The sequence below is a fragment of the Papio anubis genome, chromosome X, assembly GCF_008728515.1.
Source record: "Papio anubis isolate 15944 chromosome X, Panubis1.0, whole genome shotgun sequence".
Taxonomy (NCBI): Eukaryota; Metazoa; Chordata; class Mammalia; order Primates; family Cercopithecidae; genus Papio; species Papio anubis.
In genome coordinates, this window is record NC_044996.1 from 32635984 (window position 1) to 32659568 (window position 23585).

The following is a 23585-nucleotide window of genomic DNA, read 5'->3' on the forward strand; positions in this document are numbered from 1 at the left end:
CACAGGGAGGTACCCTAGCCTCCCTCTAATGAGAGACTGAAGACATTTATCTCAGGAGCAAGTCATGAAAGAAAGTGTGGAAAGTGCTGGCCCCCTTTCCTTGCTGGTCAAGGCCTCCAACCTCTTTCCAAGGAGAGATTGTAAGGGTAAAATTGTCACTGGAGCAATCCTGGAAAGAAGGCATGGGGAGTTCCCTCCATCCTCTTTAGTCTAGAAGATATTTATTATTTCCTATGTAGACTCCCATATACTGGTTTGCTAGAGGCCAGAATCGCAGGGAGTTGCTGGGGAAGCATGCAGCCAAACCCTTTCCAGAAGGAAATTGAAAACTGGACTCATCCTTCAGACTACGACTGTTGGGAGTGCTTGTATGGTCAAACCCTTCCTTTGTTCTTTGTGCTTGAGGGAAATCCTGTGATTAACTGTTGCTGCCATTCCTCAAGTATGGCTATTTAAGATCCCTCCTGCAGGGGCAATAAAAATTGGACACTATATGTGTAGTACCAGCCCCTAACCTCTTGGAAAGAAGCTAGGAGTTGAGATTTCCTTCCCATATTTAAGATGCAGTGCTCAGGGTGGTGTTAGTATGTAAGTGAATCTCCACTTTTTGTACCCGTTTTGATGTGGATTTTTTTTTAGTCATCCTGTGTGTAGGAGTCTTTCCATTGCATTCTGGTTTTCTCTGGAGAGAATTGATCCATTTGTAGGTGCTTAGTCAGTGTGACTGTGAAATGAGAGCTAGTCATGAGCCTCCTATTCTGCCATGTGGCTTCAAAATTTCTTTTTTAAGAAAACATTTGGCCATGCCTGAAGGCACCCCTGCAGTCAGTTCTATGTATGGGTGGGCTGGTTCTCTGCCTCAGCAAGAATACAAGTTAGGTCTTTAAATTGTTATATAACGTAATGTCAGATTCATCTTTAGCCTATCAGATATCTAAAGCATATGGGCTTCACTTTAATCAATAGCTAGGGGCATCAGAATTCTAGACACTTTTGAGAGCTTAACCTTCAAGTGACTGCTATACAGATCCTGCCAAAAGTGCAATCGAGACAACTTATCTGGGAGACAATGCCTGTGCTATATTATCTACCAATTTTTCTAAATTGTTGTAGTTCTATCTCTATATCAAGTTAGATCTACAGAGTGTAATAGACCTTGGCTCTATTAACTGAGTACCCATTGAAAATACTTTCACTTGAGTTATAACATAGTGATTTGACCTTGAGTTTTATGAAGGGCCAGTATGAGAAACAGATGTTTGATATACCTTTTCTATTTTTTCTAACAACAACAACAACAACAACAAAAACACTCTGGAAGATACTGTGAACTCTGTTAATTTCTGTAAATAATAGAAGAGAATATAAAATTATCAAATATTAGCCCTTGACAATAATTCTTCAGATTCCCTTTTGAGAACATATAGCTCGAGACACACTTTATTTTGAGGGAGGAAAATGTGATACGTATATTGCATCAGAAAACTACTTTGGAAGGGCAAGGGTGGTGCTTCCTTTTGTACCTTGGATGCAAATGCAAAACTAGGTTTGCAGAACAATGAAAAAAAATTTGGAAATATATATGAAAGTCTTCTTTATTTTTAAGTGGTAGCTGGGTTTCTTTATCTAGTATTGGAGTGTAAGTTTGGTAAGAAGAAATGTGGTAGGTGTAATTCATATTCCCTTTATGTTTTTACCAGAGGCAAATATCATAGTAAAGGGCTGCAACATTTTACTGTTCCAGGAGATGTCATTTTGTTTGTGAATGGTGACCCATTAGTTGTGCAGTGCACAAGCTGCTCAACCATATATGGCACACTTGACTTGCTGTCTCCATCAGCATCAGAGTTACAACATTTTGAAAAGCAGAATTAAAAATTTCCAGTAACTATCTTTATTTAATATCTGTAAACATATATCTGTTGTGTGTGTATGTGTGTGTGTTGTGTGTGTGTGTTTATGTGTACACACTTCTTGTATAAGGTTCTGACTAGGGCTTAAATCCAAGTGGGAAATTAGTTTGTGCTATATAACTATTTTGTTTTTGTTTTTATTTTTTCTTTTTGACTTTACTTTCAGTTCCAGTCAGGTCCAGCCAAACATCTCTACCTGAAAAATCTAGACTAATCAAGATGGTAAATTTTTCATAGACACCCTTTATCAGGTTCAGTAAGTTTTCTTCTATTCTTAATATGCTGAAAGTTTTAATATTAATTAAGTCACTGTTGAAGTACATTAAATATTTGTTCTGCATTTATCAAGATAATCATATGGTTTTAGTTTGACTGTTATTATGGTGAATTTCATAAATTTAGTTCATAGTGATAAATCAAACTTGTATTGCTGGAATAGACTCTACCTGGTAATGATGCAATACCATTTTAATACATTGGTGGTATTTCTTTGCTACTGCTGTATTAAGAAATTTTGCTTCTATGTTCATGAGTAATATCCATCCCTAATTTTCTTTCCTTGTAATTTTGTGTCAGATTTTGGTGATAGTGTTATGCTAGCCCCACAAAATGAGATGGGAAGTGTTCTCTCTTCTTCTAATTTTTGAAAGAGTTTGTGTAGTATTGATGGTATTTCTTCCTTAAATGTTTAATATAATTCGCTGGGGAAACCATATGATCCTAGATATTTATTTGTGTGAAGGATTTTGATTTTGGATTTATTTTCTTCAATAGATAGAAGGATATTTACATTTTATATTTTTTCTTGGATAAATTTTGTTAATTTTTGTCTTCCAAGTACTTATCATTACCTCCGAGTTGTCGCATCTTTCAGCATGCAGCTGTTCATAACATTTCCACTTCAGTTTTTTGTTCTTTATTTAATTTATTTTTTTCCTTAAACTTTTAAGTTCAGTGATACATGTGCCAGATGTGCAGGTTTGTTAAATAGATAAATGTGTGCCATCATGTTTTGCTGCAAAGATCATCCCATCACCTACTTATTAAACCCAGCATCCACTAGATATTCTTCCTGATACTCTACCTCCTCCAACAACCCTTCCAACAGGCCCCAGTGTGTGTTGTTCCCCTCCATGAGTCATCATTCAGTACCCACTTATAAGTGATAACGTGTGGTGTTTAGTTTTTCTGTTCCTCAGTTTTCTGAGAATAAGGGCTTTGAACTCCATCCATATCCCTGCAAAGGGTACGATCTTATTTCTTTTTATGGCTGCATAGTATTCCATGGTGTATATTTACCACATTTTCTTTACCCAGTCTATCACTGATGGGCATTTAGGTTAATTCCATGTATTTGCTATTATAAATAGTGCTGCAATAAACATACACATGCATGCATTTTTATAATAAAATGACTTATTTGCCTCTGTGTATATAACTAGGGATAAGATTGCTGGGTCAAATGGCATTTCTGCTACTAGGTCTTTGAGGAATTGCCACATTGTCTTCTACAATGGTTGAATTAATTTACACTCCCACCAACAGTGTGAGAGCATTCCTTTTTCTCTGCAATCTTGCCAGCATCTGTTGTTTTCTGTCTTTTTAATAATAGCCATTCTCACTCATGTGAGATGGTATCTCTTTGTGGTTTTGATTTGCTTTTCTCTAATGCTTAGTGATGTTGAGCTTTTCTTCATATGATTGTTGGCTGCATGCATGCTTTTTTTTGAAATGTGTCTGTTTTTTTTTTCTAAATGTGTCTGTTCATGTTCTTTGCTCATCTTTTAATGAGATCATTTGCTTTTTTTCCTTGTAAATTTGTTTAAGTTCCTTGTAGATTCTGGATATTAGACCTTTGTCTAATATCCAGATGGATAGATTGCAAAAATGTTCTCCCATTCTGTAGGTTATCTGTGCACTCAGATACCAGTTTCTTTTACTGCACAGAAAGCTCAGAAGCACAGAAGCTCTTTAGTTTATTTATATCCCATTTGCCACTTTTCTTTTTGTTGCAATTGCTTTCAATGTTTTCATCATGAAATCTTTGCCCGTGCTTATGTGCTAAATGGTATTGCCTAGATTTTCTTCTAGAGTTTTTATAGTTTTGGGTTTTACATTTAAATCTTTAATCCATCTTGAGTTAATTTTTTTTTTATGGTGTAAGGAAGGGATACAGTTTCTAGTTTCTGCATATGGCTAGCCTGTTACCCTCGCACAATTTATTAAATAGGGAATCCTTTCCCCATTTGCTTGTTTCTTGTCAGGTTTGTCAAAGATCAGATGATTTCAGGTGTGTGGTCTTATTTCTGAGTTCTCTACTCTGTTCTATTGGTCTATGTGTCTGTTTTTGTACCAGTGCCATGCTGTTTTGGTTACTGTAGCCTTGTAATATAGTTTGAAGTGAGGTAATGTGATGCCTGCAGCTTTATTCTTTTGCTTAAGATTGTCTTGGCTATTTGGACTCCTTTTTGGTTCCATATGAATTTTAAAATAGATTTTTCTAATTCTGTGAAGAATGTCAGTGGTAATTTAATGGAAATAGGAATGAATCTATAAATTACTTTTAGCAGCATTGCGATTTTCATAATGTTGATTCTTCCTATCCATGAGCTTGGAATGGTTTTTTCCATTGGTATGTGTCCTCTCTGATTTCTTTGAGCAGTGGTTTGTAGTTCTCCTTGAAGAGGTCCTTCACTTACCTTGTTAGCTATATTCCTAGGTATTTTATTCTTTTTGTAGCAATTTTGAATGTGACTTCATTGACGATTTGGCTCTCTGCTTGCCTGTTGTTATTGTATAGAAAGGCTATCGATTTTTGCACATTGATTTGGTATTCTGAGACTTTGCTGAAGTTGCTTAATAGCTTAGGAAGCTTTTGAGCTGAGACAATGGGGTTTTCTAGACATAGGATCATGTCATCTTCAAAAAAAGATAATTAGACTTCCTTTCTTCCTATTTGAATACCTTTTATTTCCTTCTCTTGCCTGATTGCACTGGCCAGCACTTCCAATACTATGTTGAATAGGAGTGGTGAGAGAGGGAATCCTTGTCTTGTACCACTTTTCAAGGGGAATATTTCTGACTCTTGGCCATTTACTGTGATATTGGCTGTGGGTTTGTCATACATGGCTCTTATTTTGAAGTATGTTCCTTCAGTACATAGTTTATTGAAAATTGTTAATATGAATCGATGTTAAATTTTATCAAAGGTCTTTTCTGCATCTATTGAGATAATCATGTGGCTTCTATCTTTAGTTCTATTTGTGTGATAAATCACATTTATCGATTTGTGAATGTTGAACAAACCTTATATCCTGGGGATAAATCCTACTTGATTGTGGCGGATAATCTTTTCGATGTGCTGCTGGATTTGATCTGCCAGTGTTACATTGAGGATTTTTACATGGATATTTATCAATGATACTGGTCTGAAGTTTTCTTTTTTGTTGTATCTCTGCCAGGTTTTGGTATCAGGATGATGCTTCCCTCGTAGAATGACTTGGGGAGGAGTCTCTCCTTTTCAGTTTTTTGGAATAGTTTCAGTAGGAATGGTACCAGCTCTTCTTTGTCCCTCTGGTAGAACTCTGTTGTAAATCTATCTGGTCCTGAGGTTTTTTTTTTCTTTTTTTTTGGGAGGTGGGGGTTGGTAGGCTATTTATTACTGTCTCAATTTCAGAACTCATTATTTATCTATTCAGGAATTACATTTCTTCCTGATTCAGTGTTTGGAGGACGTATGCATCCAAGAATTTATCCATTTCTTTTAGCTTTTCTAGTTTATGTGCATATAAATGTTTATAGTTTTTTCTGATGGTTGTTTGTATTTCTGGGGGTCAGTGGTGATAACCCCCTTATCATTTCTAATTGTGTTGATTTGATTCTTCTCTCTTTTGTTCATTATTAGTCTAGGCAGCAGTCTATTTATTTTAATAATTCTTTCAAAAACCAGCTCTTGGTATCATTGATTTTTTTATTATTGTTATACTTTAAGTTCTTTTATTTTTTTTTAAGGGTACATGTGCACAATGTACAGGTTTGTTACATAGGTATACATGTTCCATGTTGGTTTGCTGCACTCATTAACTCATCATTTACATTGGGAATTTCTCCTAATGCTATCCCTCCCCCATCCCCACACCCCATGATAGGCCCCAGTGTGTGATGTTCCCCTCCCTGTGTCCAAGTGTTCTCATTGTTCAATTCCCACCTATGAGTGAGAACATGCAGTATTTGGTTTTCTGTCCTTGTGATAGTTTGCTCAGAATGATGGTTTCAAGCTTCATCCATGTCCTTGCAAAGGACATGAACTCATCCTTTTTTTGTGGCTGCATAGTATTCCATGGTGTATATGTGCCACATTTTCTTAATCCAGTCTATCATTGATGGACATTTGGATTGGTTCCAAGTCTTTGCTATTGTGAATAGTGCCACAATAAACATATGTGTGCATGTGTCTTTATAGCAGCATGATTTATAATCCTTTGGGTATTTCCCCAGTAATGGGATGGCTGGGTCAAATGGTATTTCTAGTTCTAGATCCTTGAGGAATCGCCACACTGTCTTCCACAACGGTTGAACTAATTTACACTCCCACCAACAGTGTAAAAGAATTCCTATTTCTCCACATCCTCTCCAAAACCTGTTGTTTCCTGACTTTTTAATGATTGCCATTCTAACTAGTGTGAGATGGTATCTTATTGTGGTTTTGATTTGCATTTCTCTGATGACCAGTGATGATGAGCATTTTTTCATGTGTCTGTTGGCTGCATAAATACCTTCTTTTGAGAAGTGTCTGTTCATATCCTTTGCTCATTTTTTGATGGGGTTGTTTTGGTTTTTTTCTTGTAAATTTGTTTAAGTTCTTTGTGGATTCTGGACATTAGCCCTTTGTCAGATGAGTAGATTGCAAAAATTTTCTCCCATTCTGTAGGTTGCCTGTTCACTCTAGTGGTAGTTTCTTTTGCTGTGCAGAAGCTCCTTAGTTTAATTAGATCCCATTTGTCTTTTGTGGCTTTTGTTGCCATTGCTTTTGGTGTTTTAGTCATGAAGTCCTTGCTCATGCCTATGCCCTGAATGGTATTGCCTAGGTTTTCTTCTAGGGTTTATATGGTTTCAGTTGTAACATTTAAGTCTTTAATCCATCTTGAATTAATTTTTGTATAAGGTGTAAGGAAGGGATCCAGTTTCAACTTTCTACATATGGCTAGCCAGTTTTCTCAGCACCATTTATTAAATAGGGAATCCTTTCCCCATTTCTTGTTTTTGTCAGGTTTGTCAAAGATCAGATGGTTGTAGATGTGTGGTGCTATTTCTGAGGCCTCTGTTCTGTTCCATTGGTCTATATCTCTGTTTTGCTACCAGCACCATGCTGTTTTGGTTACTGTAGCCTTGTAGTATAATTTGAAGTCAGGTAACGTGATGCCTTCAGTTTTGTTCTTTTGGCTTAGGATTGTCTTGGCAATGCGGGCTCTTTTTTGTTCCATATGAACTTTAAAGTAGCTTTTTCCAATTCTGTGAAGAAAGTCATTGGTAGCTTAATGGGGATGGCATTGAATCTATAAATTACATTGGGCAGTGTGTCCATTTTAATGATATTGATTCTTCCTTTCCATGAGCATGGAATGTTCTTCCATTTGTTTGTGTCCTCTTTTATTTCGTTGAGCGGTGGTTTGTAGTTCTCCTTGAAGAGGTTGGAATCTGATGTTTTTGAAGGGTATTTTGTGTCTTTAGCTCCTTTAGTTAAGCTCTGATCTTGTTTTTTTCTTGTCTTCTGCTAGGTTTGGAGTGTATTTGCTCTCATTTCTCTAGTTCTTTTCATTGAGATGTTAGGTTGTTAACTTGAGACCTTTCTAGCTTTTTGATATGGATATTTAGTGCTATAAATTTTCCTCTTAACACTGCTTTAGCTGCATCCCAGAGATTTTGGTACATTGTCTCTTTGTTCTCATTAGTTTCAAAGAACTTCTTGATTTCTGCCTTAATTTCATTATTTACCCAAGAGTCATTCAGGAGCAGGTTGTTCAATTTCCATGTAGTTTTGTGGTTTTGAGTGAATGTCTTAATCTTTAGTTCTAATTTGATGTGCTGTGGTTTGAGAGACTGTTTGTTATAATTTCAGTTCTTTTGCATTTGCTGAGGGGTGTTTTACTTCCAATTATGTGACCAATTTTAGAATTAGTGCCATGTGGCAATGAGAAGAATGTATGTTCTGTTGTTTTGGGGTGGAGAGTACTATAGATATCTATCAGGTCCCCTTGATCCAGAGCTGAGTTCAGATACTGAATATCTTTGTTAATTTTCTGTCTTGATGATCTGTCTAATATTGACAGTGGGATGTTGAAGTCTCCCAGTATTATTGTGTGGGAGTCTAAGTCTATTTGTATGTGTCTAATAACTTGCTTTATGAATATGGATGGCCCTGTATTGGGTGATATATTTTTATGATAGTTCTTCTTGATGAATTGAACCCTCTACTATTATGTAATGCCCTTCTTTGTCTTTGATGATCTTTGTTGATTTAGTCTGTTTTGTCAGAAACTAGGATTGCAATCTCTGCCTTTTTCTGTTTTCCATTTGTTTGGCAAATTTTCCTCCATCCCTTTATTTTGAGCCTATGTGTCTTTGCATATGAGATGGGTCTCTTGACGATAGCATACTAGTGGATCTTGGCTTTTTATCCAGCTTGCCATTCTGTGCCTTTTAATTGGGGAATTTAGCCCATTTACATTTATGGTTAGTATTGTTGTGTGTGAATTTGATCCTGGCATCATGATGCTAGCAGGTTATTTTGTAGACTTGTTTATGTGTTTGTTGCATTGTTTCACTGGTCTGTGTACTTCAGTGTGTTTTTGTAGTGGCTGGTAATGGTTTTTACTTTCCATGTTTAGTGTCTCCTTCAGGAGCTCTTGCAAGGCAAGCCTCATGGTGACAAATTTCCTTAGCATTTGCTTGTCTAAAAAGGATCATATTTCTCCTTCACTTATGAAGCTTAGTTGAGCCAGATATCAAATTCTGGGTTGGAAATTCTTTTCTTTAAGAATGTTGAATGTTGGCCCTCAATCTCTTGTGGCTTGTAGGGTTTCCACTGAGAGGTCCACTGTTAGTTTGATGGGCTTCCGTTGGTAGGTGTTCTGGCCTTTTTCTATGGCTGCCCTTTACATTTTTTATTTCATTTGACCTTGGAGAATATGATGATTATGTGTCTTGGGGTTGATCTTTTTGTGGAGTTTCTTACTCGAATTTTCTGCATTTTCTGAATTTAACTGTTTGCCTCTCTTGCTAGGTTTGTGGAGTTTTTGTTTGTTACTGTTCATTGTTTGTTTTATATTCATCTCTGACTGCTTAATTTCAGAAAGATAGTCTTCAAGCTCTGAGATTCTTTCCTCCACTTGCTCTATTCTTCTATTGATACTTGTGATTGCACTGTGAAGTTCTCGTGTTGTGTTTTTCAGCTCTATCTGGTCAGTTATGTTCCTCTCCAAACTGGCTATTCTGGCTATCAGCTCCTGTACTGTTTTATCAGGATTCTTGGTTTATTTGCATGGGTTACAACATGCTCCTTTAGCTCAGCAAAGTTGGTTATTACACACCTTCTGAAACCTACTTCTGTCAATTCAGTCATCTGAGCCTCAGCCCAGTTCTGTGCCCTTGATGGAGAGGTCTTGCAGTCAGTTGGAGGAGAAAAGGTATTCTAGTTTTTTTAGTTTTCAGCATTTTTGTGTTGATTCTTTCTCATCTTTATGGGATTATCTACCTTCAGTATTTGAAGCTACTGACCTTTAAATGAGGTTTTTTTGTGGAGTGTTTTTTTGGTGATGTTGTTGCTAATGTTTTCTGTTTGTTTGTTTTTCTTTTAACAGTCAGGCCATTCTTCCATAGGGCTGCTGCAGTTTGCTGGGAGCTGGCTCCAGACCCTAGTTGCCTCTGTTTTTCCTGTACCTGAAAGTATAACCAGTGAAGCCTACAAAACTGAAAAGATGGCAGCCTGCTCCTTCCTCTGGAAGCTCTGTCCCAGGGGACACTGACCTGTTGCCATCCTGAACATGCCTGTAGGAGGTGCCTGGAGACCCCTGCAGGGAGGGCTCACCCAGTCAAGATAAACATGATCAGGAACCCACCCAAAGAAGCAGCCTGGCTGCCCTTTAGTAGAGCAGGTGCACCGCATTGGGGGCACCCTTCCTCATCCAGACTGTTTGTATTCTCCAAAAGCAGCAGGCTGGAATAGCTGAGTCTACCAAATTTCAGAGATGACAGCCCCCACTCCCACTGGGAACTTCATCCCAGGGAGAGAAAAGAGCTCTGTCTGTAGAACCCTTGCTTGAGTGGCTGAAGCCCATGCAGAGAGTTGTCACCCAGGGAGGAGGAATGGTTTGGAGTTTTGCTTAAAGAAGCAGTCTGGGCACTATCTGGAAAGGCAGCTGTGCTGTGCTATGGAGGACTCCTCCTTGTCTAGATCACCAGTATTCTTCAAAGCTCACATGCTGAAACAACCGAGTCTACCAAATCTCAGAGATGGCAGCAGCCCCTCCTCTTGGGAACTCAGTCATGACTCAGACAGACTCCAGCCTGCTGCTGCTGGATGGCTTGAATTCCAAGCCAGTGGGTCTCAACCCAAGAGGCATCATGGAAATGGTCCCAGTGAATGATGCCACTTGGCTCCCTGAACTCAGCCCCCTTCCTAGTGACATGCACAGATGGATTTCCCACCTTGCTGCAGGTCCCAGGGTGGGAGTATGCAAAACTTCTGTGTCTTCGTGTGTGCCGAGTGGCTGCTCTGCCAACATTCAACACAGCTCCATGTATTGCATTCAAGGCCCTGGAGTGTGTGCTCACAAGGGGATCTTGTGATCTGTGGGTTGCAAAGATCTGTGGGAGGAGTATGATTTCCCAGGTGGGGTGACACAATCACTCACCTCTTCTCCTGGCTGGGGGTGGGAGTTCCTTAGGCTCCCTGATGCTCCCAGATGGGCTGTCACCCCACTCTGCTTCTCTTCACTCTCTGTGGGTCGAGCTGTTTGCCTAGTCAGTTTCAATGTGAGAACTGGGTATCTGTTAAAGGTGCTGAATTCACTCACTCCTTTTATCTCTCTGTGTAAGGACAACAGACCACAGCTGCTTTCAACTGGCCATCTTGGCCTCTCCCCACGATTTTATATTTTTAATGTCTGCAGAAACTATAATGATATCCTCTCACTCATTTTTCATGCAAGTAATTTGCACTGTGTATCAGTCTATTTTCATACTGCTGAGAAAGACATACCTGAGACTGGGTAATTCACACAGGAAAAAGGGTTTAATGGACTTACAGTTCCACGTGGCTGGGGAGGCCTCACAATCACGGTGTAAGGCAAGGAGGAGCAAGTAACATCTTAAATGGATGGCAGCAGGCCAAAACAGAAAGCTTGTACAGGGAAACTCCCCCTTATAAAACCATCAGATCTCATGAGACTTATTCACTATCATGAGAACTGCATGGGAAAGACCTGCCCCCACTATTCAATTGCCTCCCACTGGGTCCCTCACACAAGATATGGGAATTCAAGATGAGATTTTGGTGGGGACACAGCCAAACCATATCATTTTGCCCTAGCCCCTCCCACATCTCATGTTGACACATTGTGAAACCAATCATGCCTTCTCAATAGTCCCCCAAATTTTAACTCATTTCAGCATTAACTCAAAAGTCCACAGTCCAACTTCTCATCTGAGACAAAGCAAGTCCCTTCTACCTATGAGCCTATAAAATCGAAAGCAAGTTAATTACTTCCTAGATACAATGGGTATACAGGCATTGGGTAAATACACTGATTCCAAATGGGGGAAAGTGGCCAAAACAAAGGATCTAAAGGCCCCACGCAAGTCTAAAATCCAATGGGACAGTCAAATCTTAAAGCTCCCAAATAATCTCCTTTGACTTTATGTCTCACATCCAGGTCAGGCTGATGCAACACGTGGGTTCCCATGGTCTTGGGCATCTCTGCCCCTGTGGCTTTGCAGGGTACAGCCTCCCTCCCAGCTGCTTTCATGGCCTGGTGTTGAGTGTCTGTGGGTTTCCAGGCACACATTGGTGCAGACTGTAGGTGAATCTACCATTCTGTGGTTTGGAGGATGATGGCCCTCTTCTCACAGCTCCACCAGGCAGTGCCCCATTGGGGTCCTGTGTGGGGCTTCAACCCTATCTTTTCTTCTGTACTGCCCTAGCAGAGCTTCTCCATGAGTGCTCTGCCTCTGCATCACCCTTCTTCCTGGACGTCCAGGCATTTCCATACATCCTCTGAAATCTAGGCGGAGGTTCCAAAACATCAATTGTTGACTTCTGTGCACCCGCAGACTCAACACCACGTGGAAGCTGCCAAGGCTTGGGGCTTCCACCTTCTGAAACCATGGCCCGAGCTGTATCCTGGCCCCTTTTAGCCATGGTTGGAGCAGCTGAGACACAGGGTGCCAAGTCCCTAGGCTGCACACAGCAGGGGGGCACTGGGCCTGGCCCAGGAATCTATTTTTTCATTTTAGACCTTCAGACCTGTTATAGGAGGGGCTGCTGTGAAGACCCCTGACATGCCCTGGAGACATTTTGTCCATCATCTTGGCAATTAACATTGGGCTTCCTGTTACTTATGCAAATCTCTGCAGCTAGCTTCAATTTCTCCTCAGAAAATGGGATTTTCTTTTCTATCACATTGTCAGGCTGCAAGTTTTCCAAACTTTTATGCTGTTTCCCTTTTAAAACTGAGTGCCTTTAACAGCTCACAAGTCACATCTTGAATGCCTTGCTGCTTAGAAATTTCTTCTGCAGAGACCCTACATCATCTCTCTCAAGTTCAAAGTTCCACAGAACTCTAGGGGAGGGGTAAAATGCTGCCAGTCTCTTTGCTAAGTCATCACAAGAGTCATCTTTGCTTAAGTTCCTGACAAGTTCCTCATCTCCATCGGAGACCGCCTGGATATCACTGTCCAAATCATTATCTGAATTTTGGTCAAAGCCATTCAACAGGTATCTAGGGAATTCCACACTTTCCCACATTTTCCTGTCTTTCTGAGCCCTCCAAACTGTTTCAATCCCTGCCTGTTACCCAGTTCCAAAGTCGCTTCCACATTTTTGGGTATCTTTTCAACAGTGCCCCACTCTACTAGTACCAACTTACTGTATTAGTCCGTTTTTACACTGCTGATAAATACATACCCAAGATTGGGAAATTTACACAGGAAAAAGGGTTTAATGGACTTACAGTTCCACATGGCTAGGGAGGCTTCACAGTCATAGCAGAAGGTGAGGAGGAGAAAGTCACGTCTTCCATGGATGTCAGCAGGCAAAAAGAGAGCACTTGTGTAGGGAAATGCCCCCTTATAAAACCATCAGATCTCATGAGACTTATCCACTATCATGAGAATGTCACAGTATTCCCTGTGTGTTCCACCACAGTATTCCATCAGGTCCCTCCCACAACACATGGGAATTCAAGATGAGATTTCAGTGGGAACTCAGGCAAACCATATCATAATGTTATTCCTTTTCTCTATCAGTATTACTAGTAATTTATTATTTTTATTCAATTTTAAATGAAAATGTTTGGCTGTGTTGACTTTGTGTGTCATTTATTCAATTCCTATTTCATTGACTCTGTCACCCAGGCTAAAGTGCAGTGTTGTGACTTTAGTTAGCATTAAATTTATCTTTTCTACTTATTTTGAGCTGAATTTGCTCTTCCTTTTCTGGGTTCTTAAGATTAAAGCTGAGGTCACTAGTTTTAAACGTTTCTTCTTATTTCCAGATTTACCAGGGTATAAATGATAAATAAACATTGAAGCTATTTACTGTGTACAACATCACATTTTGATATATGTATACATTGTAAAATAGTTATCACAAACGAGCTAATGAACCTATTTATCGCAATATATAGTTATTGTTTGTGTGTTTGTGTGTGTGTGTGTGTGTGTGTGGCAAGAACATTTAAGATCTACTCTCTTTGTATATAAAATACAGTACTGTTAACTGTAGTAACCATGCTATATATATTAAAATCTCCAAACTTATTCATCTTATTATTGAAAGTTAGTACCCTTTGACCAACATCTCCTCATCATATCATTAGTCACAATAGCCAAGACATGAAAACAATCCAAGTATTTATCAATGAATGGATGGATAAAAAAATTGTGTGTCTCTCTTTGTGTATTATGTAATAATAATAATTGGAATATTGTCAAGTCATAAGAAGAAGAAAATCTTGCCATTTGCAACAACATTGATGAAACTGGAAAGCATTCCACTAAATGAAGTAAGCCAGAGAGAGAAAGACAAATACTGTATATTCTCACTTATGTATGAAATTCAAAAAAACTTTTTTTTTCATTTAAACATTTCAAGCTATATGTTTACTTTTTAGCACTATGTTAGCTACATTCACAATTTTTTTTTTTTTTTTTTTTTTTTTTTTTGAGACAAGGCTTGCTCTGTCACCCAGGCTGAAGTGCAGTGTTGTGATCATGGCTCATTGCAACCTCCACCTCCTGGGTTTAAGCAATTCCCCAACCTCAGCCTCCCAAATAACTGGGACTACAGGCATGTGCCACCATAACCAGCTAATTTTTGTGTTTTTCATAGAGATGGGGTTTCTTCCTGTTGCCCAGGCATCCCACAACTTTTGATGTGCTCTGCATTCTTTATAATTTAGTTCAAAGTAGTTTCTAATTTTTCATGTAATTTCTTTGAATCATAGATACATCAACTATCAAGTATTTCTGGATATTATAGATAATTGATTATTATTGATTTGTAATGTAATTCCATGTAACCACTGAGCATACTCTATATGATTTCAGTCCTTTGAAATTTACTGAAGCTTGTTTTATAGCTCAGAATTTGTTCTGCGTTGGTGAATATTCTATGTAAATTTGAATAGATTGTGTTTTTCTGAAGTTGCTTATGTACATTAGATCAAGATGAGTAATATCGTTCAAATCTATATTTTACTGGCTTATCTATTTGTCATATCTTAATGAGAAGAATTAAACTATATGTTTATGATTGTGCCTTTATATATTTCTTTTTAAATTTTTTCCAGTTTTTTATTTTGATATTCTGAAGCTTTCTTCTTAGGTGAATACACATTTTGTCTTCTTGATAAAGTAACCATTTTGTTAATATGAAAAGACTCTGTCACTCTCTCTGGCATTACCCTTTTCCATACAGTCTGCATTTTCTGATATTAATATTAGTACTGCCATGGTATGTCTTTCTCCATTCTTTCAATTTCATTTATGTTCCTATATTAACAGTGTATTTCTTGCAAAACACAGAGTTGGGCTTTGCTTTATTTTTTTATCTAATAATCTGTTTTTCAATGGTTGTGTTTTGCCCATTTATATTTGGTATAATTTTTCCTATGGTTTGGTTTAGTTTACCATCTTGCTATTTGTTTTGTATTTGTGTAGTCTCTTTGTTTTTCCATTTCTTCTTTTCTTCTCTCTTTTGTGTTAATTAAGGTTATTTTGGCATTTAATGTTATTGCCTTATTGAATTTCAACTATATTTTGTGTTATTTTCAGTGCTTTTTCTAAAATATGATAGTATAAATCCTGAACTAATTACAGTCTAATTTCACATATCTCATGAGTTTATATACAATATAAGAACCTTACATTTGTATAATTCCATATCTCCCTTCCAATATATATAATCTGGTGTAATATAGTTTACTAACACATACATTATGAAACCCACAATTTATTGTTGTAAACATATATGTAATCTTTGATTTTTATTAATATATTTTAAAATATTTAACCATGTACTTACCCTTTCTGCTGCTCTTCATTTTGTTCCTGACAATTTACAATTCTATCTAGTATGATTACTTTTTTTCCTGAAGAACATTCTTTTGCATTTCCTGAGGTATACTCCTATTGGAAACAACTTCTTTGACTTGTGTGTCTGCAAATGACCTCATTTACTCTATCTGATGGAAAATATATTTTCAGTGTATAGAATTATAATTTAATATGTTTTTTCAGCACTTTATATATGTAATTCCATGGTCTTCTACACCAACTTACTTTTTATAATAATTCAGCTGCCATTCTTATTGTTGTTTCCATCTATGTAGCATTTAGTTTTTCTCTGGAAGCGTTTAAGATTATCATTTTCATTAGTTAGCAGCCATTTGACTATAAGAACTCAGCTGGGGTTTTCTTGTATGGATCTTAATCAGGGGTTGTTGAGGTCCTTGTTTCTGTAGGTTGCTATGTTCGAAATATTGGTTGTCAAAAATTTCCCTCCCCATCCCAACATGGTATGGTACTCTTCTCATAAACAGGTAAGAGTCTATTATCACCTTCTTTGAATCTTAATGGTCTTTCTGAGTTTTTTTTTTCTATTTTTATTTCTTTATTTATTTATTTATTATTATTCTTATACTTTAAGTTCTAGGGTACATGTGCATAACGTGCAGGTTTGTTACATATGTATACTTCTGCCATGTTGCTGTGCTGCACCCATCAACTTGTCAGCACCCATCAACTCGTCATTTACATCAGGTATAACTCCCAATGCAATCCCTCCTCCCTTCGCCCTCCCCATTATAGGCCCGGTGTGTGATGTTCCCCTTCCTGAGTCAACTGATCTCATTGTTCAGTTCCCACCTATGGTGAGACATGCGGTGTTTGGTTTTCTGTTCTGTGAAAGTTTTCAAGAATGATGGTTCCAGCTGCATCCATGTCCTACAAGGACACAAACTCATCCTTTTTATGGCTGCATAGTATTCCATGAATTGTATATGTGCTGTTTTCTTAATCCAGTCTGTCACTTTGATGGACATTTGGGTTGATTCCAGATCTTTGCTATTGTGAATAGTGCCTTAATAAACACCGTGTGCTGTGTATGCTTTATAGCAGCATGATTTATAATCCTTTGGGTATATACCCAGTATTGGGATGAAGCTGGGTCATTTGAACATCTAGTTCTAGATCTTTGAGGAGTGCCATACTGTTTTCATAATGGTTGAACTAGTTTACAATCCCACCAACAGTGTAAAAGTGTTCCTATTTCTCCATCCTCTCCAGCACCTGTTGTTTCCTGACTTTTTAATGATCGCCATTCTTGCCATTCTTTTTTTTTTTTTTTTTTTTTTTTTGAGGCGGGTCACAAGCTCTGTCGCCAGGCTGGAGTGCAGTGGCGGATCTCCAGCTCACTGCAAGCTCCGCCTCGGGTTCCTGCCATTCTCCTGCTACTCAGCCTCCCAGTAGCTGGGACTGAAGCCGCCACCTCGCCCGGCTAGTTTTGTATTTTTGGTGAGGCGGGGTTTCACGGGTTAGCCAGGATAGTCTCGATCTCCTGACCTCGTGATCCGCCCGTCTCAGCCTCAAAGTGCTGGGATTACAGTGAGCTTCGCAGTCGCCATTCTAACTGGTGTGAGATGGTATCTCATTGTGGTTTTGATTTGCATTTCTCTGATGGCCAGTGATGATGGCATTTTTTTCATGTGTCTGTTGGCTGTATGAATGTCTCTTTTTGAGAAATGTCTGTTCATATCCTTTGCCCACTTTTGATGGGGTTGTTTGTTTTCTTATGGTGTTTTGAGTTCTTTGTAGGTTCTGGATATTAGCCCTTTGTCAGATGAGAGTAGATTGCAAAAAATTCTCTCCCATTCTGTAGGTTGCCTGTTCACTCTGATGGTAGTTTCTTTTTGCTGTGCAGAAGCTCCTTGGATTTAATGAGATCCCATTTGTCAATTTTTGGCTTTTTGCTGCTGTTGCTTTTGGTGTTTTAAACAAGTCTTTGCCCATGCCCTATGTCCTGAATGGTACTACCCACAAGGTTTTTCCTCTAGGGTTTTATGGTATTAGGTCTAACATTTAAGTCTCTAATCTGTCTTGAATTGATTTTCATTATGAAGATGAGAGGATCCAGTTTCAGCTTTCTATGGCTAGCCAGTTTTCCCAGCGCCATTTATTAAATGGGAATCCTTTCCCCATTTCTTGTTTCTCTCAGGTTTGTCAAAGATCAGATGGCTGTAGATGTGTGGTATTATTTCTGAGGACTCTGTTCTGTTCCATTGGTCTATATCTCTGTTTGGTACCAGTACCATGCTTTGTTTTTGGTTACTGTAGCCTTGTAGTATAGTTTGAAGTCAGGTAGCGTGATGCCTCCAGCTTTGTTCTTTGACTAGGATTGTCTTGGAGATCTTGTGGGCTCTTTTTAGGTTCCATATATGAACTTTAAAGCAGTTTTTAATTCTGTGAAAACTCATTGGTAGCTTGATGGGGATGGCGTGAATCTATAAATTACCTTGGGCAGTATGGCCATTTTCACGATATTGATTCTTCCTATCCATGAGGCATGGTATGTTCTTCCATTTGTTTGTGTCCTCTTTCATTTCACTGTTGGTGGTTTTGTAGTTCTCCTTGAAGAGGTCCTTTACATCCCTTAAGTTGGATTCCTAGGTATTTTATTCTCTTTGAAGCAATTGTGAATGGAAGTTCATTCCTGATTTGGCTCTCTGTTTGTCTGTTATGGTGTATAAGAATGCTTGTGATTTTGCACATTGATTTTGTATCCTGAGACTTTGCACAGAGTTGCTTATCAGCTTAGGAGATTTTGGGCTGGAACAATGGGTTGCCTAAATATACAATCATGTCATCTGCAAAGGAAGGACAATTTGACCTCTTCTTTTCCTAACTGAATACCCTTGATTTCTCTCTTCCTGATTGCCTAGGCAGCGCTAACACTATGTTGAATAGGAGTGGTGAGAGAGGGGCATCCTATCTTGTGTCAGTTTTCAAAGGGAATTTTTCCAGTTTGCCCATTCAGTATGATATTGGCTGTGGGTTTGTCATAAATGGCTCCTTATTATTTTTGAGGAGTCACGTTCCGTCAATACGAATTTATTGGCGTTTTATGAAAGGAAACTGTTGAATTTTGTCAAAAGCCTTTTCTGCATCTATTGAGATAATCATGTGGTTCTTGTCTTTGGTTCTGTGTATATGCTGGATTATGTTTATTGATTTGCAAATGTTGAACCAACTTGCATCCCCAGGGGATGAAGCCCATGATCATGGTTTATAAGCTTTTTGATGTGTTTATGAATCCGGTTTGCCAGTATTTTGTGAGGATTTTTGCATCGATGTTCATCAGGATATTGGTCTAAAATTCTCTTTTTGTTTATTAATGTCTCTGCCGGGCTTTGGTATTTATCCAGGATGATGTTGGCCTCATAAAATGGGTTAGGGAGGATTCCCTCTTTTTTCTATTGATTGGAATAGTTTCCAGAAGGAATGGTACCAGCTCCTCCTTGTACTTCTGGTAGAATCGGCTGTGAATCCATCTGGTCCTGGACTTTTTGGTTGGTAGGCTGTTGGTGTGCCTCAATTTCAGAGCCTGCTATTGGTCTATTCAGGATTCCAGCTTCTTCCTGGTTTAGTCTTGGAAAGTGTAAGTGTCCGAGGAAATTATCCATTTCTTCCTAGATTTTCCTAGTTTTATTTGCATAGAGGTGTTTATAGTATTCTCCTATGGTGGTTTGTATTTCTGTGGGGTCGGTCGTGATATTCCCTTTATCATTTTTATTGCATCAATTTGATTCTTCTCTCTTTCTTCTTTATTAGTCTTGCTGGCCGGTCTGTCAATTTTGTTGATCTTTTCAAAATAACTCCTGGATTCATTGATTTTTGGAGGTTTTTTGTGTTTCTATCTCCTTCCGATTCTGCTCTGATCTTAGTTATTTCTTGCCTTCTACTTCAAGCTTTCCAAGTAATGTTTGCTCTTGCTTCTCTAGTTCTTTTTTTTTTTTTTTTTTTTTTTAATTTATTTATTATTGTATACTTTAAGGATTTGTAGGGTACATGTGCATAACATGCAGTTTATTACATATGTATACTTATTATATGTTAGTCTGCCATCAACTCATCATTTATCGGGTATAACTCAATGCAATCCCTCCCCCCTCCTTCTCCTAGTTCTTTTTAATTGCGATGTTAGAGTGTCAATTTTAAGATCTTTCCTGCTTTCTCTTGTGGGCATTTAGTGCTATAATTTCCCTCTACACACTGCTTTAAATGTGTCCCAGAGATTCTGGTATGTTGTATCTTTGTTCTCATTGGTTTCCAAAGAACATCTTTATTTCTACCTTCATTCGTGATGTACCCGGTAGTCATTCAGGAGCAGAGTTGTTCAGTTTCCATGTGGTTGTGCGGTTTGATTGAGTTTCTTAGTCCTGAGTTCTAGTTTGATTGCACTGTGGTCTAGCAGAGAGAACCCAGTTTGTTATAATTTCTGTTCTTGGCACATTTGAGGGAGTGCTTTACTTCCAATTATCTGGTCAATTTTGGAGTAAGTCGTGCCGTAGTGCTGAAGAATGTATATTCTGTTGATTTGGGGTCAGAGTTCTATAGATGTCTATTAGGTCTGCTTGCTGCAGAGATGAGTTCAATTCCTGGATATCCTTGTTAACTTTCTGTCTCGTTGATCTAATGTTGACGGTGGAGTGTTGAAGTCTCCCCATTATTATTGTATGGGGAGTCTAAGTGTCTTTGTAAGTCTCTAAGGACTGCTTTATGAATCTAGATTGCTCCTAACTTGTTGGGTGCATATATATTTAGGATAGTTAGCTCTTCCTGTTGAATTGATCCCTTTACCATTATGTAATGGCCTTCTTTGTCTCTTTTGATCTTTGATGGTTTAAAGTCCTATTTTATCAGGGGCAGTATTGCAACCAGCTTTTTTGTTCTCCATTTTGTAGTAAATCTTCACCGATCCCTTTATTTTGAGCCTATATATGTCTCTGCGTGTGAGATGGGTCTCCTGAATACAGCAGACTGATGGAGTCTTGACTCTTTATCAGTTTGCCAGTCTCTGTGTCTTTTAATTGGGCATTTTAGTCCATTTGCATTTAAAGGTTAATATTGTTATGTGTGAACTTGATCCTGCCATTATGATATTAACTGGTTATTTTAACTCAGTAATTGATGCAGTTTCTTCCCTAGCCTCGATGGTCTTTACACATTTTTGGCATGTTTTGCCATGGCTGGTACTGGTTGTTCCTTTTCCATGTTTAGTGCTTCCTTCAGGGTCTCTTTGTAAAAGGCAGGCCTGGTGGTGACAAAATCTCTAAGCATTTGCTCATCTGTAAAGGTTTTATTTCTCTCTTCACTTATGAAACTTAGTTTGGCTGGATATAAAATTCTGGGTTTTAAAAATTCTTTTTTCTTGAGAATGTTGAATATTGGCCCCACTCTCTTCTGGCTTGTAGAGTTTCTGCGAGATCTGCTGTTAGTCTGATGGGCTTCCCTTTGTGAGTAACTCGACCTTTCTCTCCTGACTGCCCTTAAGGTTTTCCTTCATTTCAACTTTGGTGAATCCTGGCAATTATGTGTCTTGGGTTGCTCTTCTCGAGGAGTATCTTTGTGGCATTCTCTGTTTTTCCTGGATTTGAATGTTGGCCTGCCCTACTAGGACGGGGAAGTTCTCCTGGATGATATCCTGAAGAGTGTTTTCCAGCTTGGTTCCATTTTTCCCCCTCTCCCACTTTCAGACACCGTCAAGACGTAGATTTGGCCTTTTTACATAATCCATACTTCTTGCAGGCTTTTGTTCATTTCTTTTTCTTCTTTTTCTTTGGTTTTCTCTTCTGCGGCTGTTTCATTCATTTTGATCCTCAGTAGCTGATGCTCTTTCTTTCAGTTGGTCGGGTCAGTTACTGAAGCTTGTGCATTTGTCCACGTATTTCTTGTCATGGTTTTATCTCTTTCATTTTTCATTTATGACCATCTCTGCATTAATTACTCCTGGCCTATCAATTCTTCCACTTTTTTTTTTCCAAGATTTTTAGTAGTTTCTTTCTTTCGGGTGTCATGAATTCCCTCCTTTAGGTCTGAGAGAATTTGATGGACTGAAGCCTTCTTCTCTCATCGTCAAAGTCATTCTCCGTCCAACTTTGATCCGTTGCTGGCGTGGGCACTCCTTTGCGGGGGAGATCTTTGGCTCTTATTTTTTGAATTTCCAGCTTTTTCTGCCCTATGCTTTTCCCATCTTTGTGGTTTTATCTGCCTCTGGTCTTTGATGATGGTGATGTACTGATGGGGTTTTGGTGTAGAGTGTCCTTCCCTGTTTGATAGTTTTCCTTCTAACAGTCCAGGACCCTCAGCTGTGGAGTCTGTTGGAAGGATTGCTTGAGGTCCTCCAGACCCTGTTTGCCTGGGTGTCAGCAGCAGAGGCTGCAGAAGATAGAATATTGCTGAACAGCGAGTGTACCACCTGTCTGATTCTTGCTTTGGAAGCTTCCTCTCAGGGGTGTACTCCACCCCTGTGAGGTGTAAGAATCGAACTGCCCCTAGTGGGAATGTCTCCCCAGTTAGGCTACTCGGGTCAGGGGACCCCACTTGAACAGGCTGTCTGTCCCTTCTCAGATCCTCCAGCCTCCCGTTGGGAGATCCTGCTCTCTCTTCAGCTGTCAGACAGAGTCATTTTGCATCCTCCAGAGGTTTCTGCTGCTTTGTTGTTGTTTAGTTGTGCCTGTCCCCAGAGGTGGAGTCTACAGAGACAGGCAGGTTTCCTTGAGCTGCTGTAGGCTCCACCCGGTTCGAACTTCCCAGCAGCTTTGTTTACCTACTTAAGCCTCCCAGCAATGGCGTTGCCCCTCCCAACCTGCGCTGCTGCCTTGCCAGTAGATGTTTCAGACTGCTGTGCCTTGCTGCTTAATGAGGAGGCTCCATGGGCGTGGGACCCTCCCAGCCAGGTGTGGGATACAATGCTCCTGGTGTGCCCATTGCCAAAGCGCCCGGTATTGGGGTGGGGAATTTACCTGATTTTTCAGGTGTTGTGTGTGAACCTGGCTGGGAAAAGGATTCCCTTCCCCCTTGCGCTTCCCAGGTGAGGCGATGCCTCACTTATAGCCTTCCGCTCTTGCTGAGTGAGGGCTGCAGCAGCTGACCAGCACTGATTTTCCGGCACTCCTAGTGAGATGAACCCAGTACCTCAGTTGAAAATGCAGAAATCACCCGGTCTTCTGTGTGGCTGGCTGGGGAGTTGGAGACTGGAGCTGTTCCTATTCGGCCATCTTGCTCCACCCCCCATCTTTGTGAGTTTTTAATCAATATTATACAGTGGAAGTAGTGCTGCTGCCACTTCCGGGAATCATCAAAACCTGTGTAGTTCCTCTTTTGCTCTTGGAAACCACCTGCTGTTTTGTAAGAGAATCTGTCTCATTCTTCTACTAGGGAGAACATGTAGAAAAACCCCAGGGGATGAGAAGCCTTCTGGTAAAAAATATACTACAGGGAGAACTAAGGTGACCCAACTGAACTCTCAGTTCAGTAAAATTATATGAATAATTCCAACTGATGCCATTTGGTGCAGAACACCTGCTGAGTCAGTCTGTAGAACTGTATGAAATAAATCATTGTTATTTTAAGTTACCAGCTTTTGTAATGTCTGTTAGAGAGTAATAGATAACTGAAACAGAATTGGCATCTAGAAGTGGGGTGTGTCTGCAACAAAAACTTAAAATATATGTCATTGTTTTTGAACTGAGTAACTGGAAGAGTGGTAAGGAAACTCACTGAAGGGTAATAGAGATGTGAGAAAATTACTATTGTGGGCTGCAAAGGGGGGATTTGTGTTATACATGAGAAGAAATTTAGTACATAATGATAAATGGGTCAGTATATAATGATAAA